Source organism: Myxocyprinus asiaticus, chromosome 40 (genome assembly GCF_019703515.2).
Source record: "Myxocyprinus asiaticus isolate MX2 ecotype Aquarium Trade chromosome 40, UBuf_Myxa_2, whole genome shotgun sequence".
NCBI lineage: Eukaryota > Metazoa > Chordata > Actinopteri > Cypriniformes > Catostomidae > Myxocyprinus > Myxocyprinus asiaticus.
The window spans coordinates 8,439,156-8,466,661 of NC_059383.1; positions in this window are offsets into that span (position 1 = coordinate 8,439,156).

A 27,506-nucleotide genomic window follows, 5' to 3' on the forward strand; every position below is an offset into this window, starting at 1 on the left:
TGCCTATAAGTTTCGCAACTGTTGTTCATCTCTCGTCATGCCGCTGTTTGTTTTCTCCCTCCTCCACCCATTCACCACCAGTTTAGGTCCCATCCTGTTGTAGGGGTAAGTTTCTCTCCCCTGCCGTCATCCTCTTCCGGCAGGATCTGACAGTTCAGGCGAGAATCTGAGTGCTGAACCATAGGACGGGGCTGATGCCAAATAAATTAATAAATCTCTATATTCTTGTCTTTCTGGTAGAAATGAGAATGAAAGAAAAGAAGGCTCATGAGAGGTCAGGATTTTTTAGCAAACGTCCAATATGGACAACTCCATTTATAATTTTCCAAGAAACCAGCTTTTAAATGCATCTCAGAATATTTATGACCTGAAATTCATTCACATTTGTCATAACGTTTTCATAAATGTCCAGAATAAAAAAGCTGTTGGTTAGGATATACAGTTAACATGAGAATCAGAAGTAGAACACAAAGTGTCTCGCCTGGTAAAATGTGATTCATGTGGAAACATTTAAACCAAAAATGTTATTTAAAAATAATGTGTGTAATTTTTTCGGTGTTCTTTCTAGCAGTGCAGATGTGTTAAGAGCTATATGTGTCTCTTTACATTTAATTTTGTGACATTACATATTTTAGCCAGCAGGTGGAAGCAAAAGACAATTTTTGTGTGTAACATGTGTAATCATGTGTAATGTGTGTAATCGTATAACTACTACATTACTAAAGCTAGGAAATAGCTTTAAACGGCTTTAAACTAACAGCTTCAGCATTAAGGCTCATCACAGCTGAGAGACACAACAGATTGATTAATTACACAAACTCAAGGAGCTCACCTCTTACTGGAGTTTCCATATTGGAGAGGATATACTGTTCAAAACTGCAGAGGACATTGCAGCTTCTATAGTGAAAGACTTTTGCGCACTTACTACTGTGAAATAGGGAGGAATACCCCCACTTGGACGGCTATTTTTCCACTGAGAAAATAGGATGCATTTCACCAAAATAACATTATCATCAGAAAGCTGACTAACAGACTACAGCATCATCAACAGGTGATCGCACATGCTCCATCTCTCTATTTCTCTCTCTCTCTCAATCTCTCTCTCTCTCTCTCTCTCACACACACACACACCAAACATATAGCTTCTGAAGACATGGATTTAACCACTGGAGTCTTATGGATTACTTTTATGATGATTTATGTGATTTTTGGAGCTTCAAAATGTTGCCACCCATTCACTTGCATTGTATGGACCAAAAGAGCTAAGAAATTCTTCTAAAAATCTTCATTTGAGTTCAACAGATGAAAAAAAAAATGTCATACACATCAGGGATGGCATGAGGGTGAGTACATTTTTGGGTGAACTATTAATTTTAAGTAGGGCTGGGCGGTATATCGGCTTTTAAAGATATATTGATATATTTTCAAATGAGATATAGGATGAGACAATACCGTTTATATCGATATAGTTTGATGTTGCGTTACATAACCTGTTTTTTCCGTAAAGACGTGCCAGTGATTGCATCTCTCCTCTCTCACACTCTCTGTGCAACCCCGCCCCCACTCTCCATCTGCGTCTGCGTGCAAACCCGGCCCCACTCACTCACAAGGGCTGTGTTTCATTTGGACGCGTCATTTGAAGGCTGAAGTATACGGAGCTTTCTCCTTTAAACAAGCCTCGTTTAAACGAGATGGCCTTCATAGGACAAATGGAAATGGAATGTAACATGGTTCTTTGATAGCAAGCCACTCTTTAACAAGCATGAGCACTTTGAGTGAGATGGGAACAAAGTCCCTTTGGAAGGGAGTATATGAGGTATATTTTAGGAGAGTTATAATGATGTAGAGAGAAAAGAAAATAGATTTTACATGTGTGCTTTTAGTCTGTAATACTTTAATTTAATTATATATTACCATAATTACACATATTATACACTCTACACCTGTCTACTGAGGAACTTGGGTATTAGCATTACTTGCATTTGAACATCATATTTTGACCAAATCGGCATCATTTTATTTAGACAAATGATGTTCATTTCCATTGAAGCAAAGAATTGTGGGTTGTGTGTGCCCACGAAGGATACACCTCATGCAACCTCCGAATTCCCGTAAAAGAAGGTCGCATTCAAAGGTCACATTCGGAGTGTACTACTCGCTTTTCTGAAACGAGACAGCCTCGATGACGTATGCGGCCGACAAATGCAACCTCTGGAGGACGCAGCCTTCGAAGCGAGATACAACCAAGTTCTCCTGCAACATGGAGGGAGACACAGCGCTGGTCCACACTGCCGAAGGAAACTCACCCTGTGTCTCAATCAGCTCCCTAGCTCCCTATGTCATGAATCAGTATATCGTGAACGTGAATTCGGGCGCTGGTAAAGGTACTGATCCACTGAACATTGGGACATTTATGACTCAATCATCCACAACACGTTAACGAGCTTGCGCATTGTAGGGCAGCTGTTATTAATCAACACCATCACTGTATAAATGACACTATCATTCATTTTTGTTGAAGATATTCAAACGTACAGTGTTATAGACCTTTTTCACACGCAGTAAACGTTTGCAGGGTAAACTTCAACAGCGGTGAATGGGAAATCACAGCAAATATTATTTTCAATTACCAATTTGCTCCAAGACCAAAAGAAAAAATCCACTGTTACATTTGAATGACTTTCCAGAAGAGGAAAAAAATAGAGAGCGGTAGATTAAGACAGTAAAATGGGAGAACTGTCACTCTCTCAGCAGCTGTAATACAAACCCCCTCACAGTTGTGGTAATTCATTTTTTTAAACTAATTCCAGGGTAATATAACAATAAGCATAATGTTATAAATTTACATTCAATATTTTAAAAATGTATAATATAAAAATTAATTGCGAGATTTACGCTGATAAATAAGGCGGAAATGCATCATCACAGTCTGTGAAAAAGGTCTGTTATAACAGATAAATGGCATAAAGAAATACAAATATAAAGGAGTGTATTTTAAACCTTCTTTTAACAACTTAAATATTTAAAAGAATGTTTCAATTTCATAGTAATTATGAATGAAAGACATTACAAACAACATCTCTTTTGAAGAGAAAATAAGGCTTGGACTTGTGTTCGTCAATGACTTGAGAGACTTCAGAAGACACGAGGATGTTTCCGGGAAGGGAACATAGTGAGCAACGATGCTCCCTGGTTTTTACAGTGCACTGTGGGATTTTTTAGGGAGCAAACATAAACTGCAGTACAAGGAGAGTGTTTAACTTCATGCTGCTGCTGCAACCCCCGGCCGCAAAGTCTTCGCAGCCCGAAAAGTCTTCTTTCCCGAAACATAGCGCATTGCAAGCTTCATTTACCATCTCACATGTGGCTTTGACTTACAACTTGAACATTAGCCCCCTTTGTGGAAAATACAGAGATATATAATATGTATCACCATTCAGCCTAAAAATATCGAGATATGATTTTTGGTTCACATCACTCAGCCCTACTTTAAAGTAAATATTAACAGTGGAGACAAGATGGGAAAATGTGGGACAAAAGGCGTAATCGAATCCGGGTCCCACACGAAAAAACAAACAAAAAACACATGCATCTTTACACACTACACCATTGATGCAACACTAGGGTCACAGTTTGTCTTCAATGTCTGTGTTTCCACCAGACTATTTGAGTGCAAATAGCCAGGCTGTGTGGCAGGTGATATTTACAGCTAGTAAAAAAATCTGTTCGTTTTGGTTCTTTGAACACGTTTTAGACCTTGATATGCATTATTATCATAAATTATTAATCATAAAAAGTGCTTTTACACAAAGTATAAACCTACTAACAGTATTCACAATGAATTGTGTGCCTTTCCATGAGCTTTAATGCATTCACCCAATCGCCTCAGGCAGTGAGGAGTGATTCTGAATGTGCCCAGAGTGCCACACCAATGATTGAGTGAAACGCAGCACGCCTCTGTCCACAGTCTGAGGGAAATGAGGAGGAATAAGATGGAGGCAACAAGAGAAGGAGGAGGGAGGAGATCCTCTGTTTGCCCCCTTTTCTACGTCATCACAGCCTTTCTTCTCATTTGCCCCCACATTCTTTTCTCTCTCTTTCTCTCTTTCTCTCTCTCTCTCCCTGTCTTTTCACTCAGAAAAACTGCCTCAGGTTTTTACTTTGACAATTAATTCATTTATTTATGGTTTTCATCTCGCATTCAATGCATTTTGGCATCAACAAGAAGCGCAGTGTCAGAGCAGCCTCAGAATCAACAACAAACCAGATTTGTTGTGCACAATGCTGCACAAACCTGCATAAGAACACCCTGCATAGATAGACTGAATGGGTGGTGGGGTGATGTGGGCACAGACACGCAGTTGGCTGGCACTGGAAAAGGGTTATATCTGCTGTCCGAGTGCCTACTGTTCCTTTTTAATCAACTCCATCCTTCTTAATTCTTAAATACGATCAACGTGTGCTTTGAACGTCAGTGCTCTCAGAATTGTAAAATATTTCTGCCGCTATTGTTCTGTCAGTGTCTCTTTCTCAGTCTCTGAACTACCCCCACCCCCCAACCCCCCAGCCTGTGTGTACTGAATACATGCTGCAAGCAGTCACGCAGCTGTTTCCATGGCAATATCTATCTGCGAGAAAGATTTGTTAACCCCCTCTCCCAGGCATTCCTCACTGCGAACCCACACACTCTTATGGGCAGTCTAGAGCAAAGCAGGGGTGCTGCTATTTACAGCAGACTGCATTTGAAACACAACAGACACACATATGTCATCGTTTTATGTGTGTATGCGTAAGGTTTGTGTGGGATTTCCTTTGTTGCTGATGTATTAATATCAGAGATTATTTAGCAGATATGGGCCACTTCTATTTGAATGAATGGGAGAAATTGGAACGCTAAACCAAGAAGCTCTGAACGCCAAACAAATGTAGATAAGAAGTCCCACCTTACAATTAAAAGAGCCTATCACCTTTTAGATACAGACATCGCCTATCAATCAACTCTAGAACGTGCATGCGCATTTGCAATACAAGCCAGGAAAGTTGTGTTTTTTTTAGTGTAATATGAGGTAAAGATTTTGGTCTTTCTCCATTCAAGTAGATAGGAGCTTCACTGGCATGACTGGAAATAGCCTCCCGAGAGCGTTCCCAAGATGGCCGACAGTGGACTGACTTGCTAGAAAGACTTTGGCTGTGTCTCGTTTGGAAGGCTGCGTGCTAGGTAGGACACTTCCTTTGAAGGCTGCAGTATACCGAGCATCCTCCTTTAAACAAATCTCGTTTAAACGAGATGGCCTTCATAGGACAAACGGAAACGGAACATAACATGGTTGCTATGACAGCACACCATTCTTTAACAAGCGCAAGCACTTTGAGTGAGATTGTATCAAAGTCCCTCTGGAAGGGAATGTATGAGGTAAATTTTAGGAGAGTTATAATGATGTAAAGAGGAAAGAAAATAGATTTTACATGTGTACTTTTAGTCTAATACTTTATTTTAATTATATATTAATATAATTATACATATTATATACTCTGCACACTGAGGTACTTCAACTTGGGAATTAACATTACTTGCGTTTGAACATAAGTTTTACGGGAAAAATGGTGTTATTTTTTTTTAGACATTTCCGTTGAAGCAAAGAATTGTGGGTTATGAGTGCCCACCAAGGATACACCTCATGCATCCTCTGAATCCCCATGAAAGAAGGTCGCATTCGAAGGCTTCATTTGAAGTGTCCTACTCGCTTTTCTGAAACGAGCCTTCCAAATGAGACACAGCCTTTGATTAATATCCACCAGACTGGATCCACCACATATATAGAATTTGTATTCAATACTCTGAAAAAAATGGATGTTTCATAAGGATGTTAAGGGGTCATCTGGAAAGTTCACACAATGTGCTGAAAGGTGCTAATACTGTGGAGGGTGTGGTAAGGGACCATCTGAAAAGTCCACACATTGCACTAAAACTGTGGATTTTTTATTTTTTATTGAAAAACCGAAGGTTCAGTATAAATGTTTAATAAGATGTACAAAATTGCACAGAACCAAAAATGTATGAATACAATCACTGAGTAATAAAAACAAGAAGTACATGTGAAGGAAAAATAAATCCATCCATCCCTCCGTCTTTTTTAGCTGCTTGTCCTGTGCAGGGTCGCGGATAGTGCTGGAGTCTATCCCAGATGTCTCAGGCCGAAAGCGGGCAAATACCCTGGACAGGAGGCCAGTCCATCACAGAGGTAAAATAAATAAATAATTAAAATTATATATATATTTATATATATATATATATATATATAAAGGTAAAATACATATAAACCAACACAGATGTATACATAAATAAGATAAAGTTAAATAATCGAGAGGGATAAGGGACAATCTGAATACATCGTCAGTTTCTTGGCATTATTCATCTTCAATAATAGTATTACTGACAGGTGATGCCTCTCACTATACATTTGCATGCATAAACGCGGCCGTCTTTGACTGTTGCACTACGCCTCACTGTTTTTTTTATCCCCTCATGCAGGACCTCAGTATTTTTCAGACACTATGTCAAGTTAAAAAGAACTTAAATTTTTAAAAAATGCATCTAAAGACACCTGCATTCTGTTTCATTTATTGTGCTGCACCTAGCTTTTTAAGCGCAGGTGTTACAAAAATATTCAACGTAATGAAGAAGTACAGGTTGCAAGATGATGTGAATATTACATTGTAACACATTTAATCAAGATTGTTTTTAACCCTGCTAAGTTTCTGCGCTTGATAAACCAATGCTTATTAAAGTTAGCCAAGGTTTTTCTTCTTTTTTTTTTTCTCCTCTGCTCTGGTGTGCTGAAGGGTGAAATGTTGCCTATGATTCTGAAAACAATACATGCTATTGAAACAAATTTACTTGCTTGAAGTAGAACTTTTCAAGAAAATTAGCACGTTTCAGACTTGGGTTGGTTTCATGCTTAAAATTTGATGGTACCGGTCGGGTCACATGGCCTTGAGTACAGGCCAGCTACGGGCTTCATTTTCAGTCCTCTGCAGACCTCGAGCATATTTCGGGCAGAAAAATAATGCAGACTTGAATTGCTTTTCCACCATTGGGTCGAGCGGTTCTGAGTGCGGTGAGTTACCATTCCAGTAGCATTTCACTTGAGCATGGTTCGGTATGGTTCGACTACAAACCGTTCCCCACACGGCTTTTTCAGCACAGTTAGCTGACCGTACTCGGGACATGAGAACCGTGCTGGTGGAAAGCCTGTAGTGACATGGCGACTCACGATTAGTCACTTGCTCAGTCAGTCCATTCTAATCTTTATTTCGCAGCACCACAATTGAAAAAGAAACGAGTTTGGGATGGTACAGCACGGCATGGTTCTGCAATGAGAACTGTTCGGCCAGATGCTGGAGAATCACTTGTAGAAATGCAAGCGTTTCCATGGAAGTAATAAAAAATAGGCACTCATGTTCGCTAGCACACACGTGCATGTGTTTACCGACTTCCACACTGATATACATTTTGGCTTACAATACTGTGAATGCCACTGAAATTAGCCACCCTTCAAAATGAAATGATTTAGGATGAAGCTCACAAGGCCCGATAAGAACATGTTTGAGTCATATTTAACCCCCAAATTTTAACTGTCATGAATTAATGTCACAATGAATATAATCTTAAAGGTGGATTGTGAAATTTCTGTGCCACTAGTATCACCAAACAGAGCTGAATTCAGCAACAGTAGTTGAAAGTTCTGCCTCTGAATTCAATCTGTGCTAACCAATTCCCTAATCACTGCCACCCAGTGGCCAAAGCTTGAAGTGCTGTTAAACGTATGGGCCTGTGAACTGTCCACAGAGTGGCGCCAAAAGCAAGTTGTATTTTTAGTTGTAAATGAGTCAATGCAGTCAACAGGAATGTATATTTTACTAACCATATGCCCAACACAACCACCAACCCTAAACCTTACCATCAGTGGAGTAAACATTTAATTTTTTAGCTGACGAATGGGGTTGATTTCAGGGTACATGAACTTCCAGAGGCAACATGTCGATTTCCCATGTGAATATGTTGCCTGAACACTCCCCTCGTCTTCCATTGGTCTGACAAACAGATAGTCCTGCCTCAAACACTTTCCAATTTTTCTATGTCGGGCTAGTTTGGATGCTCAAAAAAAAAAAAAAAAAAAAAAAAAGAGGAATGTTTTGAAAGCACCATTGAGTCACAGTGTTTAATTTATTTGAGGGAAATCAATCTTTAAATGGCTTACTTATGGTTGTATCTTATGTGATAGGAGAATGTATTTTAATAAGGAAAACACATCATCTATAATGATCCTAATAATAGTTAATGTTAATGAAACGTCATTTCTATTTTATTTTCTAAGATATAAAGTGGATGCATAAAACTTAGTATTAAACATAAATGTAGCTGTTATTTGTATGTATGTGTGTATGTTTGTGCACATCTGTGAAGGAGGTACATAGGTATGGAGATGTGCAGTTAACACGCTAATTAAACCTCATACGCCATGTCTGACTAAGGGGAGAAATAGCTCAATTATACTATTGTGTAAATTAACCATTTTACTGCACTTTACAAGCATCTAATTGACCGTGTGTGTTAGATTAATGAACGTCATGTGTGTGTGTGTGTGTGTGTGTGTGTGTTATACCAGGTGAACTAATACAAAGTGAGAGACAAAGTCTGCTTATTTCAGCTCTGAATACATTATATTTATCACATTTTGAACATATGAAAAGATGATTTGCCATCATTAGAAATATTTTATTTGGCAACATCTGTGAATTAGATTGCCTAATCATTCATGAAAAATTAGCCATACATTTAGAATGAATAACATGACACTTTGAATGGTTTATTATTAAGTCTGGGTCTGAGACCAGCTTTAACGGTAAAATTTATACATAAAAGACATTTGAAAAATACCAGAAAATGATGAAGAAGACCTGGTAAAAAGTTTAAGTCAGTTTTATTGTGACCTTCATATTACAAAAAGAAGTAAGCTGAAATGTGTTAGTTTTAATAATAATAATAATAATAGTAAAAAAATTATAATTCTGCTTAACTTCTTTTTTTGTTTTGCATAGAAGAAAGAATGCCGACTGGAATGATATAAGGGTGAGTAAATGTTGAGAACATTTTTATTTTTGAGTGAATTATCCCTTATGTACCTCCAGATTTATATGAGGTGCACAAGGCCACCATTGGTCAAAGAAGAGGCTTCAGCGACCACTTGTATCCCAGGATGGCTGACGAGGAGATTCGAGTTATGGAGTTGGCAGTAGAAAACAGATGAATGAAAACCTTGCAGAAAGTCCTCAGAAAGATAATATGAGAGTAAAGTCTCGAGCATTCATCAGTTTTACAACCACTGATTTTCACAAGCCGCAAGCTCTCCTGCTGTGACGCTTCCCATCAAAGTGAGACTCGTTGGAAGGATGTGTTTTTTAACCTTGTGTCTTTGTGGATGCTGGAACGCTCTGTTCCCTCTGGAGGCAAAAGGACAGAAGAAAACCAGTTCAGACTCTATATTAAAAGCAGTTTGGATTGGAAAACCACTGATCTAATACAATATACAGTATGGTACAGTGTACCCATATGACAACAATTTATTTTCTTTCACTTTCTTACCTTTCAGAGAAGCTAAAACATACTGTAATACATTTGTTGGAAATCAAAGGGCAGTCCTATAAATTACCAATAATATGCTGTTTTAAGCCACACTGTTTTTCCTGGGGTCACCCTCACAAAAAAGCTCTTATTTGATAATAACTTATCAAAGATGCAGCAAAGGAAATACTGATGAAGAAGAAACAAACTGAAATGTACTTAAAGGGATAGTTCAACCAAAAATGAAAATTCTCTCATCATTCACTCACCCTCATGCCATCCCAGATGTGTATGACTTTCTTTCATCTGCTGAACTCAAATGAAGATTTTTAGAAGAATATTTCAGCTCTGTAGGTCCATACTATGCAAGTGAATGGGTGTCAAAATTGTTAAGCTCCAAAAATACAGTGGTTAAATCTATATATTCAGAAGCAATTTTATAGGTGTGGGTGAGAAACAGATCACTTTCACATTCTTCTTCTTGTGTTTTTGGTGATTCACATTCTTCTTGCATACCGCCTCCTATGGGGCAGGAAGAAGAATTTCAAGCAAAAAAGAGGACTTAAATATTGTTCTGTGTTTCACCCACACCTCTCATATCACTTCTGAAAATATGGATTAAAACACTGGATTTTTATGGATTACTTTTATGCTGACTTTATATGCTTTTTGGAGCATCAGACTTTTGTCACCCATTCACTTGCATTGCATGGACCTACAGAACTAAAATATTCTTCTAAAAATCTTCATTTGTGTTCTGCAGAAGAAAGAAAGTCATACATATCAGGGATGGCATGAGGTGAGTAAATGGTGAGAGAATTTTCAATTTTGGGTGAAATATAAGTACATTTCAGTTTGTTACTTCATCATTATTTCCTCTGCTGCATCTTTGTTAAGTTAATTAGATGTTGTTGTTAATTTATCAACTTTATCTAATATAGTTTTACAGAAAATTGAGAAAACATGAACATTGCCATATGCAACACTGTGCCGCAATAGAAAAATTGCTATGTTGCCATATGGCAACACAGTGCTACAATGGAATTGTACTAATTAATTTTCTCATTGGTAATTTTACAGATAGTGGCAACTATTAAATTATTGCATTTATTAATTTATTTGGAAATGTTTACCATAATATAATTGCATCTAAAACATTCACACTTTGTATTTCTTCTTTTCAAACAAAAATGAAAACGGCATTGTTTTATGGAAAGGGCAAGAAGAGTGTTAGCTCTTCTGCATGACATCAGTGAGGATGTGCTATAGACCTTTGTGCAGTGAAAATGACATCAATAATCGACAATGTTGAAAAACGTATGTTGATGATTCACTCCATTTTAGTTTGAAAGAGTTTGTGTAAGTGTATAAATACATAAATTGATTAAAGAAATATTAATTTAATTCAAGGAGAAACTGATAATTAAAGTCCATTTTACATTGAGGTACAGAGTTGCCATATTGGAACATTTACTCTATTTAAAATAAATAAATATTCCATCAACAGAAGGATTATTAAAAATCCTCCAATTGTGTTCCTCAGAAAAAATAACAGCAAATGCAATGCCATTATATAGGGGGAGTAAATAATGACAGAAACATAATTTTGTTGGGTCAGATTCTGACTGATGAAGGAAGCTAAAAACTAAAATAAAAGTACATCTGTCTGAAATCGGTTGGTGAAAAGCTTTATTTCAACTGGTGGACTAGTCACTGAATTACTTTTCCACAGAAACCTGGTTAACAGTGGCAATCTGCTTTTTAAACCAATAGCTTTATTTTTCTTCAACAGTCTCTGAAAATGTCTAAGGAAACGTAAATCAGTTCAGCTACCACAACGCTATTCTGCCACCAACGCTCAGGACTTCCCTTGTTGCTGGGCGGCACATGCATCCCTGGTTTATGAATAGCTCTGAAGCATATTTTAAATGATCTTAAACATTTCAGTGGTCTTATTATAGACACTAGTCTTTGTGAGAAATGAACAGTGTGTATAAAAAGAGCAGTCGAAAGACTTGAAGGCAGCAATGCATTAAGCATATGATACTATTTATATCGAAGAAGTGAGAGTGACCTAGTAACTCACATGCCTTATGCAACATTTATGCGAGTGTGCATGCATTTGCATGTATGAATGAGTGTTTGTGAATGTGCTGAGATTTCGCAAAAGTTCAGATTCATATTCCAAGTATAAATGCATGTGATTTCAAACAGGTATAAATTGCTCTTTGACCTCATGCATTCCAGTGTGATTAGGCAACATTAGGGAAACTGAATTGCTTGATCGGATGTCCATTGGGTTCAGTCCCAAGAAATTTGTCTGACAATCTATTTATCAGGTCATGCGCAACCCAGATGACCTAATAACTATATCAGAGTTAAACCCATTAACAGTACTGGCCGGATTACTTGTGAATTAAAATCAGGTACTGATTACAAATTACATGAAAAAAAAATGCAATCAGTAATGTAATCTCATAGATTACATTTTTGGGATAATCTAATCTGATTACTTTTGGATTACTTTCAGCCTAATTCTACATGGTTTAATCGTTTGAGTGGTGCTTATGTCCACAAATTCAGAGAAATGTTCACAAATGTATACATTTTCATGTTTTCCCCCATGATGCTGATAGAGGTCTAGGACCTCAATCTATGACAGACTTGCGATTTGCGATGTAAACTTATAAAAACGTGCAAACATACATCCAAATGCTTCTTTAGATTTGAAGTACAATCCTTTGCAGTTAACAGGATATTAACGAATATCAATTTAGGCAGTAGACAGCAAGGCAGCTCACTATGTTTTGGAACAGAGCTCAATGTCCCAGTGACAGTCAAACTTTTCATGTCGTACAGGTTCCATATGAAGTTTTTGAAATCATCATTTACTCACCCTCATGACATCCCAGATGTGTATGACTTTCTTTCTTCAGCAGAACACAAATGAAGATTTTTAGAAGAATTTCTCAGCTCTGTAGTTCCATAAAATGTAAGTGAATGGGTGCCAATATTTTGAAGCTCCAAAATTCACATCAGGGCAAAATAAAAGTGCTCCATACGACTCTGGCGGTTAAATCAACATCTTCTGAAGTGATATGATAGGTGTGGGTGAGAAACAGATCAATATTTAAGTCCTTTTACTTTCACTTTCTGCTTCTTCTGTTTTTGGTGATTCACATTCTTTGTGCATATCGCAAACAAGTGAAGTGCAGTGAAAACAAAACAACAAATCTAAAAACACAACAGCAAATCCAAAGACAAAATAACAATTCAGAAACACATCAACAAATCATAAAACACAACGGCAAATCAGGTAAAAAAAAAGAGCAAATCAGAAAACACAACACCAAATCTAGAAACAAATCAAGTTAGAAAACACAACAGCAATTCAGTCAAAATGGAAAGGGTAGGTTCCATAGCTTCTCACCTGATTGGCTGTGTGAATGAGGCCTAGTCCTTTCTACAGGACTGGTTCACTGATTATATCAAAATCCATGCCAAAAGATCACTGACTGAAAAACTAAATCATTTGGAGTGTTTTCTCTCTCGGGAAAAAAGTAACAGGAAACGTTATAACAGAGAGTAAAAACAGAGAGCAGGAAAATGTAGTTTTAGGTACAATGTTCATCTATGGCAGGGGTACTCAACGGCAGACTCTAAATCTTGGCTAAGTGATTGTGTAAGCATACATGTATACACGAGTGGAGCGGGAATAAAGCACATTCAGCACTGTACAATTTATTCCCACTCTGCGAGCGTTGCCTCTCTTCCTGCTGTAGACGTGAGGCGCCGTATAAAGCCTCATTTACTGTATGTACGAGTTGCAGGTGTGGTTATTTCAACATCAAAAACATTAACATCAACAACATTAACGTGACGCCTTTAGAATGTAATGTTTTATTCCCTGCCTAAATTTAGCTTTATTAATCAGCATGTTACAAGCATTTCATATTATTATTATTTTATTTTTTTGTTGTTGAGAAAATTAAATGTCATCATCATCATCATAGATGGCAAGGAAAGCCTATTTATACTTATTATGCAAACAGTATTTTAATGCTTCACTCATGTTATGTAAATTGTTTGTTTGTTGTAAATAGATTCTCGCTTTAAGGAAAATATAAAAATGGTCCATTCAGACTTTTACATTTGTATAAATGTTCTCTCAGGGGATATCCCCAAACCCCTATAAAACCTGTACTGCTGTCATTCAGCTTCAAAACGAACTGTTGATCTTATCTTTAATATTCATATCCAGGTGCCCTCGACTGATGAAGTCACTACTTTAGCTGTCTCTGGGTCCCCAGTGTCCTCTCATCCCTGCCCAGTTTTGAAGAGACCATTTTGACTGTTTAGGAATAGATACAGTATATATATATTTTTTTTTCAAAGTACTTTTGCTGCCAGTGTTGCAAGCTATAAAAACTATTTAAAAAAGTTACATAGCCATATAACTTCTGACACCATGTAAGCTACATATTATTATCCGGACCTTTGCTGGGAAGGAAATGTAGAGACTGGACCTCTTGGAACTTTAATTGAGTACCCCTGATCAGTGGTCTCATGGTTCATATAGTGCGTAAGGGACCATCTTAAAGTACACAAACTGCGCTAAAACATTGGTGGCGCCCAAGCGTTCATTCAACTTGCATGTTCTAACTTAAAAACACTGTTGTTTTAAATATATACTGTATATATATATATATACACACACACACACACAATTTCCAAGTATATCTAATTATATGGATACAGTATTCAATTGTATTAGAAAAAAACACCACTAAAATTCATCAAGATGTCATTTTAACATTACAAATGTTGTAGCAGTGGTGTGAATGACTAACTTACATTTTATTATTATTATTATTATTATTATTGTTACTATTTAAAAAATAATTGAATATATGTATAATTCCACATGCTGGGAAAATCTCACCTAGAGTAAGTCAGCATATCTAATAGCAGCTTTCTACAACCTTTACAATATGAAAATAATATCTTGGTAAAATTTCAGCAATATATTTTCTAAAATAATTGAACACTACTCATAATTGGACATGCTGGCTTTAAATGTAGAAAGTGAGCCATCACGCCAGCAGTCTACTGCAACCTTCAGAATGTGAAAATGTTTTTTTAATAACCGTGTTTGTTATGTTAGAATATGCAAGTCAATTGAATGAATGAATGCTTTGGACACCACCGTTTTAGCGCAGTTTGTGGAATTGTTAGACGGCCCCTTACACACCGTAGATAAACATTGTTCCTAAAACTTTTCATGCTCCCTGTTTTTGCTCTCTGTGTTATAAAGTGTCTCATTACTGTTTTACTGATTGACAAACCACTCACAATTTCCAGTAATTGAGCATTTGGAATGAATTTTGAAATAATCACGAAAGTGGGCAGAGAACCAGTCCTGAGGAAAGGAGGTATTCTCCACACAGCCAATCAGGTGAGAAGCTATGGTACCTGCCCTTTCTGTTTCTAATGAATTGCTGTTGTGTTCCCTATCTGTCACTCACTCGACGTTGTGTCGATGTAGTGACACTAGGGGTCACTCTTGGGAGCCCGAGACTCCTCTGGTCTTTGATAAAAGGCCAATGAAAATTGGCGAGTGGTATTTGCATGCCACTCCCCCGGACATACGGGTATAAAAGGAGCTGGTATGCAACCACTCATTCAGATTTTCTCTTCGGAGCCGAACGGTCATGCTCATTGAGCTGAATATCACTGTTCATTCACCTCTGCTGGATCTGACGGCGCATTTCAGCGGCTTCTCCCTGCTCTGCACTGGTGCACTGCAGAGAACGCCCCTGGGTGCTTCGGCAGAAAAACTAGAGAGTATATTTTCTGAAAGAGCATTTTTCCCCTCTAAAAGAGTATATATTTCTCTAAAACGGAACGTCTTTTTAAAGACGCGTCTTTTTAAAGATGCCTTTCCGATTGTGAGTTATTCCTGGTTGCGGTTGTTATCTCTCAACTTCGGATGGTCATGATCGCTGTCATTCGTGTCTGGGCGCAACCCAAACGGAAGCAGCGTTTGTGAATGGTTCATGTTCTCACTGCGAGAACATGACCATGGCAATGTTGCGGTCGCGGCTTGCTTTCGTAAGAAAAAAAAGCCTGCCTCGGTCCTTCTACCTACGGGTATGAGGCCAGCACAGCTAGCACTGGGGGCGATTTGGGGACCCCAATGGGATCGTCTCCGCCGGGTATCCCCCCGTGGACCGCCGCTCAAAGCAGCCGCGCCCCACTCCAGTGCCATTCTTCCCGGAAGTGTGTGAGGAGCTGATGAAGTCGTGGGAGGCACCTTTCACTGCCCAGCCCCGACTCCGCAGTTCCCCTGGTAGGAAGACCACTCCATCCCCCGGTGGAGGGCCGGTTGGAAAATCTTTTGTTGCCTTTTTGTTTGATTTCGCCGCACGCCCAAGTGGCTGTGGTACCCAACAGTTCAGCAAAAGAGCGGCTTCCTTCCTCCCTGGGTCACATACCCGGTGCGTACGGTCGTCACCACGACTACCGTCCACGGGCTTTTTCTTGCAGGATTGGCGCTCCAGCGGTGCCCTTTCCGCCCCTGAGCGCCCAGCTGTGGCACAAAGCCGCCCCCGATGTGGCAGCCTCCACAGGTTACAAGGAGAGGCCTCTTCCTCCCCCGTCCCAGGCTGTTCCAGGGGTGGTCACAAGGAGCCAGGTAAGTGCTTCGATGTCCCTAGACTCTCCGCGGCCACGACGTGCTGTGGCACCTCGCGCTCTGCCCCGCCGCTCTGCCCCACCTGACGGTACGTCCGACGACGTTGTCCCCTTGGTCCCCCTCGCGTGGAATTTGGATGCGTGGCTTGCGCTTTCCAATCCGTAGCGGTGGCTGATTGGCTACGCGGTTCAGTTCGCCAGGCGCCCACCCAGGTTCAGCGGTACTCACTTCACCTTGGTCAAGGGCGAAAACGCCGCCAGCCTGCACACGGAGATCGCTACCCTCCTACGGAAGGACGCGATAGAACCTGTCCCTCCAGCTGAGATGAAGAAAGGGTTTTACAGCCCCTACTTCATCATACCCAAAAAAGGCAGTGGGTTGCGGCCAATCTTGGACCTACGAGTACTGAACCAGGCTTTACACAGACTCCCGTTCAAGATGCTGACGCAAAGATGCATTCTGGCGAGCGTCCGGCATCAAGATTGGTTCGCGGCGGTAGACCTGAAGGATGCGTACTTCCACGTCTCGATCCTTCCTCGACACAGACCATTCGAGGGTCAGGTGTATCAGTACAAAGTCCTCCCTTTTGGCCTGTCCCTGTCTCCTCGCGTCTTTACGAAGATCACAGAGGCTGCCCTTGCCCCGTTAAGGGAGGTGGGCATTCGCATTCTCAACTATCTCGACGACTGGCTAATCCTAGCTCACTCTCGAGACGTGTTGTGTGCACACAGGGACCTGGTGCTCTCACACCTCAGCCGACTAGGGCTTTGGGTCAACTGGGAAAAGAGCAAGCTCCTCCCGGTTCAGAGCATCTCTTTTCTCAGTTTGGAGTTGGACTCAGTCTCCTTGACGGCGCGCCTTACGAACGAGCGCGCCCAGTCGGTGCTGGCCTGTTTGAAGGCATTCAAACAGGGAACAGCGGTTCCACTGAAACTTTTTCAGAGGCTCCTGGGGCATATGGTGTCCTCGGCGGTGGCCACCCTGCTTGGGTTGATGCATATGAGGCTGCTTCAGCACTGGCTCCAGACTCGAGTCCCGAGATGGGCATGGTGCCACGGGACACACCACGTGGCCATTACGTCGGTCTGTCACCGTCTTTTCAGCCCTTGGACCGACCTCTTGTTTCTACGAGCAGGTGTTCCTCTAGAACTGGTCTCCAGGCACGTCATGGTCATGACAGACGCCTCCAAAACGGGCTGGGGTGCTGTTTGCAACGGGAACGCAGTCGCCGGCCTCTGGACGGGCCCGTGACTGCATTGGCACATCAACTGCCTCGAGTTATTGGCAATTCTGCTCGCCCTGTGGAGGTTCCGGCCGTTGATCCAGGGCAAGCACGTGTTAGTTTGGACAGACAGCACGGCAGCGGTAGCATATGTCAACCGCCAAGATGGTCTGCGCTCTCGCTGTATGTCACAACTCGCCCGCCTTCTCCTCCTCCGGAGTCAGCAGCACTTCAAGTCACTGCGAGCCACTCACATCCCGGGCAACCTCAACACTACAGCGGACACGCTGTCATGGCAGGTTTCCCTCAGGGGAGAGTGGAGACTCCACCCTCAGGTGGTCCAGCTGATTTGGAGTCGATTCGGACGGGCACAGGTGGACCTGTTCGCCTCCCAAGAATCCTCCCACTGCCCGCTCTGGTACACCATCACCGAGGCTCCCCTTGGCATAGACGCGCTGGCACACAACTGGCCCGATGGCCTACGCAAATATGCGTTTCCCCCAGTGAGCCTGCTTGCACAGACCCTGTGCAAGGTCAGGGAGGACGAGGAGCAGGTCATCCAGGTAGCACCCTACTGGCCCACCCAGACGTGGTTCTCGGACCTCAATCTCCTCGCGACAGCTCCCCCCTGGCGAATTCCCCTGAGGAAGGACCTTCTTTCTCAGAGATGGGGCACCCTCTGGCACCTGCGCCCAGACCTCTGGAATCTCCATGTCTGGTCCCTGGACGGGACGTGGAAGACCTAAGCGGTCTACCACCCACGGTGGTAGACACGATCACTCAGGCTAGGGCCCCCTCTACGAGGCGCCTGTATGCCTCGCTAAGTGGTGTTCTTCCCGACGCGAAGACCCCCAGAGATGTGCAGTCAGATCAGTGCTTTCCTTCCTGCAGGAGAGGTTGGAAGGGAGGCTGTCCCCCTCCACCTTGAAGGTGTACGTTGCCGCCATAGCAGCACACCACGACGCAGTTGACGGTAAGTCCTTAGGGAAGCACAACCTGATCATCAGGTTCCTAAGAGGCACCAGGAGGCTGAATCCCTCCAGACCACGCCTTGTTCCCTCATGGGATCTCTCCGTAGTTCTTCAGGGTCTACAGAGAGCCCCCTTTGAGCCTTTGCAGTTAGCCAAGCTTAAGGCACTCTCCTTGAAGACTGCCCTGCTGACTGCGCTTACTTCCATCAAGAAGGTAGGTGACCTGCAAGCGTTCTCTGTCAGCGAAACGTGCCTGGAGTTCGGTCCGGGTTACTCTCACGTGATCCTGAGACCCTGACCGGGCTATGTGCCCAAGGTTCCCACCACCCCTTTTAGGGACCAGGTGGTGAACCTGCAAGCGCTGCCCCAGGAGGAGGCAGACCCAGCCCTGTCGTTGCTGTGTCCGGTGTGCGCTTTACGCATCTATTTGGATCGCACGCAGAGCTTTAGAGTCTCTGAGCAGCTGTTTGTCTGCTTTGGTGCACAGTGGAAAGGAAGCACTGTCTCCAAGCAGAGGATCGCCCACTGGCTCGTTGACGCCATAACTATGGCATACCTCGCCCAAACATGCCGCCCCCAGTATGGCTACGAGCCCATTCTACCCGAGATGTAGCAGCTTCCTGGGCCCTGGCCAGAGGTGCCTCTCTAACAGACATTTGCAGAGCAGCGGGCTGGGCAACACCCAACACCTTTGCAAGGTTCTACAACCTCCAGGTGGAACCGGTTCGTCCCAGGTAGTGGCACGCAACACAAGCGGATAAGCCCGGGATAGCTGGCCAGGTGTATCGCTTGCACATAGCGCCTTCCACCTCCCTTGGAGCTGAAGACGTGCGCCGTTAATTCCCAGTAGTGTTCACAAACTTTGTTCCCTGGTTGACTTCCTCCGAGCCCTGTGGCAGTCAAGTTTTCGGAGAGACTCACTGCCGGCCCAGTACATGCGCTAACTAAGAGCCCTGTTCTGGGGTAGGTGCTCCGCATGTGGCGGTTCCCTTTAAGGCTAACCCCATGCGATATATATCTTCCGCTAGTTCATTTCCCTGCTGGCAAACTGCGTCTTCCTTGGGCAGAGCCCCTCTGCCCCAGTCTCCATGTTTGTAGTAACTCCTCCCCCATTGGGCAGGATCTACCTTGAAGGCTCTCCACATGGTTGGAAAGACCATGTGACGTATTCTTCCACTTAAATATCCCCCCTCTCTTTGGGCGAGGTGTGGTCTCCGCGGTGTCATCCCCTTGGGAGGGGCACCTCCCGACTACACCTGGCAGCCCAGTCGGATAATCCCCCTTCTTTTTTAGGGAGTGGAAAAAGAGAAGGGGAAAAGTGGCCATGACTGGGTTAAGCCTGTCTCTATCTTTGGGTAGTCGACTTGTCCCCAAAAAGGGCCGTTCAACACTCATAACTATGTTGGGGGAGGTTACGTGTCGACCTGGTGTGCTGGCTATGAGGCACACAACAAGTCTGCCCACCACACACCGCCAGTTCACGTAACACAGTTCAGCCAGTTGTGGCGTTTCGTATAGGGACCCCTAGTGTCACTACATTGACACAATGTCGAGTGAGTGACAGATAGGGAACGTCATGGTTACTGGTGTAACCTCCGTTCCCTGATGGAGGGAACGAGACGTTGTGTCCCTCCTGCCACAACGCTGAACTACCGGCTGAAATGGCTGGACCTTATATCGGCTCCTCAGCATAAAACCTGAATGAGTGATTGCATACCAGCTCCTTTTATACCCGTATGTCCGGGGGAGTGGCATGCAAATACCACTTGCCAATTTTCATTGGCCTTTTATCAAAGACCAGAGGTGTCTCGGGCTCCCAAGAGTGACCCCTAGTGTCACTACATCTACACAACGTCTCGTTCCCTCCATCAGGGAACGGATGTTACACCAGTAACCATGATGTTTTCTGTCTTGTCTTTGTGTTTTATAACTTGCTGTTTTGTTTCTGGATTTGGTGTTGTGTTTTCTGATTTGCTCTTTTGTTTTCTGATTTACTGTTGTGTTTTATGATTTGATTATGTGTTTCTGAATTGTTATTTCATCTTTGATTTGCTGTTGTGTTTTTAGATTTGTTGCTCTGTTTTGCACTTCATGGCCACCGTAGTTTCTTACCCACACCCATCATATCCTGTCTGAATACATGGATTTAACCACTGGTGTCATATGGGTTACTTTTATGCTCCCTTTATGTGGATTTTGGAGCTTCAAAATTTTGGCATCCATTCACTTAAATTGTATGAACCTACAGAGCTAAAATATTCTTCTAAAAATCTTCTTTTGTGTTCTACAGAAGAAAGAAAGTTATACACATCTGGGATGCCAGGAGGGTGAGTAAATGATGAGAGAATTTTCATTTTTGGGTGAACTATCCCTTTAACCTTAAACCTCACCTGTTTGGGAGAACATTAAACTTGCTTTTAGCGCCACTCATTGGAAATTTAAGAACTGCTGTGACACATTTAAGGAGCCACGTAATATCATTTTACAAAAATGTTGCCACAATCACATAATTTTCATGAGATCAGGCTAGAAAAACAACAGCGATGATTACAAAATGATGGACAATCACACTAATCAATTAGCATCATATGCGGTCCCTTTCTGTGAATGCATCAATATTTGAATATTCTGTCCCTGTCAGCACAATTCAATTGAGCCAAAGCCAGAGAGTTCTGCTCAGGAAGGTTTCCATCTCAGAACACACATCCATGGGCTATTTGTCGAAAGATGGAGCCAAAGCCAATAAACTATAACGCAAAAACTAAAGGCAGCAGAGTCAATTGTAAAGTAAGGCTGAAAAAATGACTCATCATCTGTTTGTGCTGAAACAGTGAACACAGTACTGGTTAGAGACACACAAAACAAGCTATAAAGCAATGTTTCTGTGTAACAGATGGGAGAATCTGAAGAATGTGCTTTTCAAACTTGCATTGTCATATACAGGTTAGTCTCAAACGGTATGCCCATGGACCACCTACTGTACACTCCGTTCACTAATCGTGTGATGGATATCGCATGCAAAACTGGAAAGTTCTTGTGAAAATCGCAGGCTTCAATCAGATTGTCCAATTGCAATGCAACTTCCAAGGGTTGCTCTGTGAGTTTATTATTTTTTTTATTTTTATTTTTTTTTAAAACCCCATAGAGCAGTAACTTTAAAAACATTGTCTGTTTGGAGAGTCTTTCCAAACATATGAAAATATATGTAGAGGAAAACCACACTTTTTGTACGAATATCAACACATCCAAATGATTTCATGTTGTGTGTATGAATGCATGTCTGCATGTATACTGTACATGCATGTATAAGCAGGTTTTGCCTTCATGTGTGTGGTGTGACGTTAAGTGTGCATGCACACACACACACACGCAAAAACACTAGGACCAAACCCAGCAGCTATCCCTCCAGCCGGCCAAAGAGATAGAGCACTGTCAGAGCGGCCTGGTTTCCTGACCGCCTAACTGGACTCTTTCTTTCTCTCCTTTTCTCTGCCCTTCCTCCCTCCCTGGCTGGCTGAGCTGTGGTCTGGATCCAATTAAAATGCAAGTGATGTTGGTCAGCAGTTGTGTCATGTGAGTTGGGCTCTGACTGATGATGGAATTATAAGGATGTGATAGACTACAGTTCCCTGGCCTGCATCAGAGTGGATTAACAAAGTGTCATCTGCAAACAAAAATTAACAAAGTGTCATCTGAAAAAATTAACAAAGTGTCATCTGCAAACAAATCATGCAAGAATGCTATGATGCTGTGAACTTCACTGACATTTTTTTTTTCTTTTTTTTTTTTTTTTTTACTTATAAGTAACTGCTGTCAAGATGATTTTTAGAAGAGTACCCCGATTTTTCACACAGGTGTCCTAACAGAGTAACCAACCTCATGTTTAGTTTAACATATCAACTCTATATATAACAACCAGAAAGTGTCCAAATACATTTGTTTTCATTTTAAACACCTAAATGTTTATTTTTTTTGTTTTTGTTTTTTTTACATAAAACCTCTTTTTGTGAAATGTTTTGATTGATAAATGTGCTTGTGCAATATTATTTTAAAATAAATGCACTTGGTTTGATATTTGTTATTTAATGCAATGACATTTATCAGATGCACTGCAATGATTCTTACAACTAGTAAAAAATGAAGGAATTATAATTGCAAGTACTAATGTTTTTTAGGGCCCCACATGTCATGTGAGATATTTATGTTTTTCACAAAATGCAGAGTTGCAAGACCAAATTAAGGTTGTGTCAGAACATACAAGTCTTTATGATGATGCAGTGTCCTCTATAGTGTACTGCCAACTTTGAACATTCATACCTCTCAACTGCATATCGTGCTCAAGCAAATTTTGAAATAATTGGTGTAAGCACCAACAAACTGCCCAAAGTGCATTTTTCGACTACAAAAAAAGAATGTCTATCTAAGCCGTTTCAGGACTGCATTCCTACAGATAAAGCAATACATCAGGAGGTAAACCTCACAGGGAGAGTGGGAAAAAAAATAAACTTAATTAGCTTTCAACAACACAACTGAGTGACATTTTTAATAAGTGAATTTGCAACAAACAAATTCAAGTGTTGTAGCACTTCCAAAGTGCATACGTTCACGCATGCTTTCCAAAGCGCATTTTTTTGGGCGAGTCAGCACAAGCGAAATTGCTGTAGCTGTTCGAATTTACCTTTTGATTGATATTTAAATGGAGACAGAAGCACATTCTCCTTTAACGCTCTCCCTTGAGACTACACACTATAAAGAGTAGAGTTTGTGAAAAATCTATGACTGATGATAGGTGATTATTGCTTTCTAACACATAACACCCTCTCTAAACAGTGTGAAGATATGCTCAATGTATTATCATTAGTTTTTTTCTATCAGCACATAGAAGATGAAGAAGAAGAAGAAGATGATGATGATGATGAGAAGAGGAAACAATGGAGGAAGGGGAGGAAGGAGAAGATAAAGAATAAAAGGAAGAAGAAATGAGAGAAGAACAAAATTAGGAGGAAGAGGAAATAGAAGAATAAGACGACATAGAAGAAATGAAGGGGAGGACGCCGAAGAGGAAAGGAAGGAAAGGAAGAAGTGGAAAAGGAAGAATAAGATGCCAAGGAAGAAAGGGAAAAGAAGAAGAAGAAGAAGATGAAGGAGAGGAAGAAGAAGAGGAAAAGGAAGAAGCTTTTCTGACACTACACTCAAAGCGCTTTACGTAGTGAACAAGGGACTCTCCTCACCCACCACCAGTGTGCAGCATTATTACAGGGGATTATTAGGAGGCCATGATTGATGAGGGCCAATGGGGGAATTTGGCCAGGACACCAGGGTTACATCCCTACTCTTTACGAGAAGTGCACTGGGATTTTTAATGACCACAGAGAGTCAGGACCTCGGTTTAACATCTCATTCAAAAGAGGAAGAACAAAAAGAAGACGAGGAAGAGGAAATGGAAGAATAAGAAAAGGAAGAAATGAAGGGGAGGAAGCAGAAAATGAAGGTGAGGAAGAAAAAGAGGAAAAGGAAAAAGAGGAAGAGAAAAAGGAAGAATGGGGAAGAGGAAAATAAGAAAAAGAAGAAGAAGAAGAGGGAGGAGAGAAAGAAGAAGAGGAATAGGAGGAGGAAAGGGATGAGGAAGATGAGGAAGAAGAAGAGAAAAATTAAAAAGAGAAAGAGGAGGAGGAGGAAGAAAAGGAAGAACACAATGTAGGGGAAGGAAGAGGAAGAAGAAGAAGAAGAAGAGGGAGGGGAGGAGGAGGGAAAGGAAGAAGAGGAATAAGAAGAAGAATATAAGGAAGAAGAAGAAGAATAGGAGGAACAAGAAGAGGAAAAGGAAGAGGAAGGCAAGGTAAAGGAAGAAGAAGAGGGTGAGGCGGAAGAAGAGGTTGAAAAACAAAAAGAGGAAGAAGTAAAAAAGAAAGAGGATGATGATGATGATGACGATGATGATGATGATGATGATGATGATGATGATGGCACTGACCAACAGAAAACAGCCTTGAAAAAATGTGATGTTTTGTGCCTTCAGTCATGTTTCTTCTATTGCTTGACTGTAGAGCTATTTAGATGAAATAACCACACACACAGTTGTGTCAAAAGAGCATTGTCATTTCCAATGTCATTATCCCACAGTGGTCTTTAATATTATAGCTGTCATTCTAATTCATTAAAGCATCTAATGGCGCTCGGACAGCCTGGAGCTCTCACTAAAGAACCTTACTTTAATAAGATGACTGTAAAGATGTCTTGCATCTTTATCCCGAGGTTGGATAGAGGGTGAAACTCCAAAGTAACTAGGTAATGTGTCTGAATGACCTTCTAACTCTCCACATGCTCTTAAAAGAGGTCTTGTATTATCAAGGGAAATAAATAGAAACATTTACTAATTTTGTTGTCATAGCACAAAATTAAAAATTATGAAAAGGGGCCATCTTACCCCACTACTTGGGCAAGATGACCCCCCACCTGAGGCAAGAATCCCCCCCAGGGTAATTTTTACAGATTGTATAAAATACATCTGAAATCGTTCTTAGTAATGTATTTTTGAAATTTAAATTAAAATATAAAATCAAATATTTTATGTAATGGTTTGTTTTCACAGTTTAGTTGAATAATTGAATAACTAAACAATGACAGGCAAATCAAATAACAGAATTCCAGTCAAAGAGATTCATCTGAAAGGTAAACTTATTCTGTTAATTACACTGCCGTTCAAAAGTTTGGGGTCACTTACTCTTTATTATTATTTTGTCTTCACATTTTAGAATAATAGTAAAGTCATCAAAACTATGTAATAACATAAATGGAACTATGGGAATTATGTTGTGACTAAAAAAATCAAAAATAAATCAAAACTGTGTTATAGTTTAGCATCTTCAAAATAGTCACCCTTTGCCTAGAATTTGCAGACATGTACTCTTGACATTTTCTTAACCAACTTCTTTTTAAACAGTATTGAAGGAGTTCCCATCAATGTTGGGCACTTATTGGCTGCTTTTCTTTATTATTTGGTCTATTTGGTTTATTATTTGGTCCAAATCATCCATTTCAATACAATACAATTTTAGTTTTGTAATTAAATAAATTAATATGTTGGCACAATTATATTTTTTGTCTACAAAACTAATTTTAAACATTTAAGCATACGCCTTCAGATCAAAAGATTTTTAAGATCATGAGAAACATTTCAGTCAAGTGACCCCAAACTTTGGAATGGCAGTGTATATGCTGTGCAGGTCTATGAATATATACATACAAAGATTTAATTAAAGGGATGTCATCATAGCAATACTATGAATTTAGATTGAAGTCCGCTCAATTAGCCTATTAGGTTCTATGGAATAGATGTTTGAAATGTACATCTAATGCATGGAATTATTTAACAATAACCCCATAAGGGTTGTTAAAAGGGGGAATATCCCAAATGTTGATATTCAGATGAAATATTAAGATTAAGAGGAGCACACACATTCAATAAAGGTGTTGAGATGAGATCTTTTGCCATCTTACCCTGGGGGCATCTTCCCCCATCTTCCCCTATAAATATACTGTATATGCATCCAGCTCTGGAAAAAATTGAAAGACCACTGCAAAATGATCCATTTCTCTGGATTTACTATTTATAGGTATATGTAAACATATCAAGGCTCTTATTTTTTTTATGGAGCTGTATATATATATATATATATATATGAGAGAGAGAGAGAGAGAGAGAGAGAGAGAGAGAGAGAGAGAGAGAGAGAGAGAGAGATTGGAATGGAAATATTATGCACTCTTTTTCCCTCATCAGTGATTCAACTGTGATGTCTCTTTAGATCTGACCCACATGTGGACTGATGTTTATGATCCAATATTTATAGTAAAAAAAAAAAAAAAATAAAAACATAATTTTCTTTGTGCCATCAATAATCAGTTTATTTTTAGTGTTGCATTGACAGTTTTTCAATAAATATAAAATTAATCTGTATCACTGATCAAGATACAAACAGCTGTGTCATCAACATACTGTAGGACATTTCACATTCCTGAAATGGGACATTTCTCAAGTTGGCAAATAAACAAATGGAATAGAAGTAGGCCTGAACAAAAAGACAAACACAGTGATATGATAAACAGACAGGTATTGGTATTATATTTTATATCGATATTATGTCGACCAAAATGTAATTCCTTTTTCACTGTATATCTTGACAGCAGTTTCCTTGGCGATCATGATTTCAAGCTCAATTATGCTTCCTATAGCACCATCTAGTGGTCTGCGCATGTCAAGCACTAGGAAGTGTAATCGAGCTTGAAATCATGATTTTGCCTAGAGACTGCTGTCAAGATGTACAGTGAAAAAGGAGTTATATTTTTGTCTGTTCTCACCCAAAACCAACTGGATCACTTCACTGATTAAACCACTGGAGTCTTGTGGATTACCTTTATGCTGACTTTATCTCCTTTTTGGAGCATCACAGACATGATCACTATTCACTAGCTGTGAAACGACCAATAGAGCTGAGATATTCTTCTAAACATCTTCACTTGCGTTCAGCAGAACAAAGTCATACACATCTGGAATGGCATGAGGGTGAGTAGATGATGAGAGAATTATAATTTTTGGGTGAACTATATCTTTAAGAAAACTGGTCTCAAAACAGTTTGAAAAGCACCTTATTGTCATCCAGCCTCATTATACAGACTCTGAAGGCAGCATTTTGAAGTTATCGCATGCAGCCTGTGTCTTCAGGTTACAGTTAATTTATACTGGATGGGTGAGCCATGCGCCATGACCCTGAAGTCGGAGTGGAGAGACGAGTCGGAACGCACTCTTCTGAATTTAGTGCCGCTGTCCATGGTCCTGAACTTACTCTTGTGCATTGAGTTTCTTTGCTGCTATCCGTGGTCCTGATCTCATTTTCTGCATTACACGTTTCAACCTTATGTGCCCTTCAGTTGTCACAGAAACACAAAGAGATGTACATATGAACATAATTCCTGATTTAAATTTAAATGTTGTAT